Raw genomic sequence first — 6,000 nt, 5'->3', positions numbered from 1 at the left:
ATCGAGTTCCTGGCCATAATAAAGGCAAACCGCGAGGTAAGCCTGGCCACCTGCAAAAAGATCATGCAGGCCTACCAGTACGATCACCAAAGGCTACTGGAGGTGGAACTCGAGGAAGCCGAAGCAGCCATATACAACAGCAAAACCCGACAAATACTTAAGGGCAAGCTGTCGGGTAGGTATATGGCTGCATATAACATCACAGCAAGTTTCGTGAGCGCGGTCGAGTCTGAGGGGAGTGACGAGGAGTCTCAAACCTTCGACACACCTGAAGGGGACCCGGTGGTGGTAGTGGCCAGATGCACGAAAGTAATGCTGGGGGACCGGATGCTGCGGATGGCGAAAACCATCTCGGGCGACCGGGAAGCCGGTTTACCGTCCGTGACCTGGGGGCTACCATCGCTGGAGTGGATAAACAGTGTACCGGGATGCGGTAAGACAACTCGCATAGTCAGGGACTTCGATGAGGACACGGAGGTCGTGATTACGACCACAGTCGAGGCGGCCAAAGACCTAAAGGAAAAACTGGCGCACCGCTATGGCAACAAGGCCAAGCAAAAGGTGCGCACCATGGCATCCGTGCTGGTAAATGGTTTCCGTGAGGGCTCAAAAATCAAACGCCTAACGGTGGACGAAGCCCTCATGAACCATTTCGGAGCCATAGTAATGGCCGCCCGACTATCGGGAGGAGAGAAGGTAGTCCTCATTGGAGATATAAATCAGCTGCCGTACATCGACAGGGACAACCTGTTCGAAATGCGATACCACAGACCAACCCTGTTAACAACCATCTTATGTGAGTTGTCATGCACGCATCGTAACCCCAAAGACGTCGCCTTTGCCATCAGTGAGGTTTACAAGACCGTGTACAGCTCAAGCACAAAGATCCGATCTTTGCGAGTGGAGAGCCTCACGGGCGCGCGCATTCCTGTAGGAAGGGACCGGACCTTGTACCTGGTCTTTACGCAAGAGGAGAAGAGATTGCTGACTGACCAGGGATACGGGTCCGGTGAGGGATCGCGCGTCTTAACCATCCATGAGGCGCAGGGCCAGACCTATGAGGACGTCATTGTCCTCCAGACGAAGACAAGGAGGCTCAAGATTCACGACAACGTCTCGCACGCTGTAGTCGCGGTGACTAGGCACACCAACACCTGTGTCTATTACACCGACGACCGTGACGACGCAATTGGTCGCTTTATGGCGAAGGCAGCGGAAACTTCTGAAAAAGACATCCTCAGGATGGCGATTCACCACAGGGATGCTGCCGTCATTGAGGGTGTGCTCGAAATGTTAAAATTGTAGCACACCTTATTTGTAGGAATAAATTGTAATTTAATGTAAGGAAAAAACTTAGGAGTAAGTAAAAAAAAAAATACTAATAATAACATAGGTTAAGTGTATATTGTAAGTAGGCCAAGTAGGCCATAAGTGTACATATACGTTAGCTAGACAATAAGTGTACCTATATTATAGATAGCAAGTAAGTGTATATATAAACATAGATAATAATAATTATTATAATAGTGACAACAATAATTAAAGTAAGGCGCAATATAATTCTATGTCTTTTTGCATGTAAGATATCAATTAAGTTTAGCATAATTTTGGTCGGTGGACTCACGTCTGCATTAGGGATACTAAGTTAGAATAATTAGTTCTCTTAATGTAAGCTGCAGTAGTGTAACAAGTAAACGATCAGTAATAAAACTAAAAATCGGAATAACAAAAGCATGGGCACTTTAAGCCTGTGGACATAACTTTATTTATAAAAAAAAAAAAAAAACAAAAAAGGTAAATAATCTGTCTTTTTATTGTGTAGTCAACTCCTAGTCAAAGTGAAAAATCGATTACCAAATAAAGATAAAGATTCCATTTTTTACATTTTATAGGGTAGCGTGCGGCGATTGTAGCGCGTATTATTAATTAAAACGAAAAATGTTTTTAACTGCTTTGTTAAAATTGTTAATAACGGGCTTCACATCTATAACTGTACCTACAGACACATCAACATAGCATAGCTTAGAAATTATAATGTACCTAAAAAATACTTGTTATAAATATAGTGTAGTAAAATTATTGAGAATTTTAAGTTGTTACACCAAGAACACGTAACCGATCGTCACACGCATGAGCGAAGCACGTTGTACACGTGAGTTAAAGACGCGGGCACTACATGTGATCTACAGAGTATTCACATAAGTAATAATAAATAAATAAATATCTTATAACATACACACACGGTCGTCTGTTCGTATAGTAAGAAACTTAATGCTCGTGTTACAGGTAGCAGACTGTTATTTTTGATTATTTTTCGATAAATATATATAGAAATAATACTGTTAGCATAATATCGATTATTTTAATACGTTTCGTGACGTCGTGCAACAGTGTTAATAAAAATAGTTCCCTACCCGCTAATACGTTTTGTAACGTCATGCAACAACGTCAATAAAAGCAGTCCCTACCCGTTCAGAGGGCTCATTTGCTTCTCGGCTTTCGGAACGATAGGTCGTTGTTTCATGACGAGTCCGCTGATCATTTTTATATTCAAAGTAATGGTTGTTTGCTTGGTTAATTTAAATTGTAATTCTCGGTCATTATTTTCGATTAAGTTCGTGGTTAAGGTTAATTTCTCGATAATTGTTGTGTTTGTAAAAATTAGTAATAAATAAAAGTTAAGTGTTCGGTGTTCTGTCTTTTTTTTTTAAATAAATAAGTTTGTTTCTCCTAAAATCAGAAGTGGGATTGCTCCTTACGACACCACTTCATAAGCAAACAGCCGTTAATTTGAAATCGTCATGCCGCGTTCACGATCGTGCGGTTCGTGTTCACATAGTCGATCAGGTAGGACTCCTAGCCGTGAAAATAGTGTCGCGGTAAATCTATAAGGAACGAACAAACGCGCAATAGGCCGTCACGGGTAAATCGCCGTCGTCATAGATCGCGAAGTGAATCTGACGATGAAAGGTTATCTCAGGTGTGTGCAATCGTCGCGAGTGGGCGCCGTGTCAACTTACTGAACGTTCCCTGCGACCACGCAGGCTGTGTTCGGAGAATCTCGAACGGTTATCACGCAGTAGCAGTGAGTATTCGTTACTTTCGGGTAGACCTAGTTCGCGCAGATGTAGTAGTTCGATTGATTAATCATACGATAGATGCGATTATGACTCGTCTGTCTGCTATCGAGCAATCGACAGTCAACTCATTACGAAATTTGATACAAACTGACGTACGAAACTGGTAACGTATCTGTAGTGGAGAACGATGCGTCCACGAGAGCCGCAGAGTTGTGTATCAATTTTTGATCCAGCTGTACACAATTTTAGAGCGTGGTATAGTGAAGTTGTCGTGAAGTAGACGTGTTATAGAGAAGATTTTGAGGGCTTATCACGAGTCACTAATTGTTTTAAGGGCGATGCCAAAATTTGATTAAACGAGAGGACCAGTAATGATCGTTCGTCGTTCAATTTCTGTCGCGAGTTTAGGTCGTGTGGGTAGTTGTTTACGGGATGAAGCGCAGTCGTGGTTAAATGATTGTGTGATGCAGGATAGAACGTGAAGCAGCTTTAAGTCGAGTATCTTTTTAGAAACAGGTAGAATATCTTGGTGGATTAATTTACCGAGGTCAGGTGAGGCCGAGCTTTAGTAAAATTGAGGCACTTATTCAGTCACCGAAGCCTACCAACGCAAGACAGGTTAACAAATTTCTAGGTCTTACAGGCTATATCCGCCATTATATTGCGTCCTATTCCACCAAAACTGCTTGTATTGCCAAATTATTAAGAAACGGCGAATCTTTGCTGTAGTTGACCTTGTCTTTGTGATTAAAATCTAGCAAGCACTTACAGTGTACTTAGTGCACTCCCGCATAATCGGTACGAGTTTAAGTTGCTGGCAGGCTCCTATGGTAAGACGATACGAGCAGCTTCTGAATACATGGTTCAGTGGCTCGGCGAATGGACGCCGGACACGTGCTTCGTATTCTTCGATAGCGGTTGGTATACACCGCCATGGTAGCAGTACGGGTAAGCAAACGTGGAGCCTCTGCTATCATTATCATTACAGCCTATACAGTCCACTGCTGGACATGGGCCTCCACAAGTTTGCGCCAAGCGTGGCGTGAACTCGTGTGTTTTGCCCGTGGTCGCCACGCTGGAGAGGCGGGTTCGTGGCCGCGGGGCTGGCTTTGTCACGCCTGGGGCGCTGCTGCCCATCTTCGGCCTGTGTATTTCGGGGCTAGCGGTTGGATAACTGTCCCGCCACCGGTCGGCTTTTTGGGTTCCATGGTGGTGGCGGAACTGTGTTGTCCCTTGGTCGCCTCTTACGACACCCGCGGAAAAAGAGGGGGTGGCTATGTTCCTTAGTGCCGTAGCCACACTGCTATATTTTTCATGAATTAGCAAGCTAACCAATTGCCGTATTTTACAGCAATGTACATGAATCGTGTATGTGAGATGCCTTTACGTGTGGACACGCGTGTCGGCGTAGTCATGCGTGTGGTGGCTCCGTGTACGGAGTGGTGCGGAGCTGTACACGTGCGATGGCACCTGCACGTTGCTGGCACGACGTAACAAAATGACCGTTTTGTTATTTTAGACAAGCGTAATACTGCCTCTGTCTGCTTTCTGTGATGGGTATTGCGTAATACTGCCTCTGCCCAAGGGATATCGCGTAATACTGCCTCTGTCCCTGGATCACATAGTGGGTATCGCGTAATACTGCCTCTGCCCGTAAGGTAAAGTAAATGTTGTGTGATGGATATTGCGTAATACAGCCTCTGCCCAAGGGATATCGCGTAATACTGCCTCTGTCCCTGGATCACATCGTGGGTATCGCGTAATACTGCCTCTGCCCGTAAAATAAAGTAAATTTTGTGTGATGGGTATTGCGTAATACAGCCTCTGCCCAATGGATATCGCGTAATACTGCCTCTGTCCCTGGATCACATCGTGGGTATCGCGTAATACTGCCTCTGCCCGTAAAATAAAGTAAATTTTGTATGATGGGTATTGCGTAATACAGCCTCTGCCCAAGGGATATCGCGTAATACTGCCTCTGTCCCTGGATCACCTGATGGATATCGCGTAAGACTGCCTCTGTCCGTTGATTACATAGTGGATATCGCGTAATACTGCCTCTGTCCCTGGATCACATAGTGGATATCGCGTAATACTGCCTCTGTCCCTGGATCACATGATGGATATCGCGTAATACTGCCTCTGTCCGTTGATTACATATTGGATATCGCGTAATACTGCCTCTGTCCCTGGATCACATAGTGGATATCGCGTAATACTGCCTCTGTCCCTGGATCACATGATGGATATCGCGTAATACTGCCTCTGTCCGTTGATCACATAGTGGATATCGCGTAATACTGCCTCTGTCCGTTGATTACATATTGGATATCGCGTAATACTGCCTCTGACCGTTGATCACATAAGTCTGCTACAGACGATGAATGTGACAATGCTCAGCTTGGGCCTTCGACGGCTCCCGTTACTGCTTCCCCAGGAGTTGTCCCTGGAAACGGCGAGCTCGAGTCCTTATCAGCGTCCACCGACGGCGTTCGTGGTGAAAATGTGCACCGGGGACGGCGCGCGGTCAGGAGAGGCCGTGTTAGCATAATATCGATTATTTTAATACGTTTCGTGACGTCGTGCAACAGTGTTAATAAAAATAGTTCCCTACCCGCTAATACGTTTTGTAACGTCATGCAACAACGTCAATAAAAGCAGTCCCTACCCGTTCAGAGGGCTCATTTGCTTCTCGGCTTTCGGAACGATAGGTCGTTGTTTCATGACGAGTCCGTTGATCATTTTTATATTCAAAGTAATGGTTGTTTGCTTGGTTAATTTAAATTGTAATTCTCGGTCATTATTTTCGATTAAGTTCGTGGTTAAGGTTAATTTCTCGATAATTGTTGTGTTTGTAAAAATTAGTAATAAATAAAAGTTAAGTGTTCGGTGTTCTGTCTTTTTTTTTTAAATAAATAAG

Source organism: Melitaea cinxia, chromosome 4, assembly GCF_905220565.1.
Source record: "Melitaea cinxia chromosome 4, ilMelCinx1.1, whole genome shotgun sequence".
NCBI lineage: Eukaryota > Metazoa > Arthropoda > Insecta > Lepidoptera > Nymphalidae > Melitaea > Melitaea cinxia.
This window is presented reverse-complemented; position numbering follows the sequence as displayed.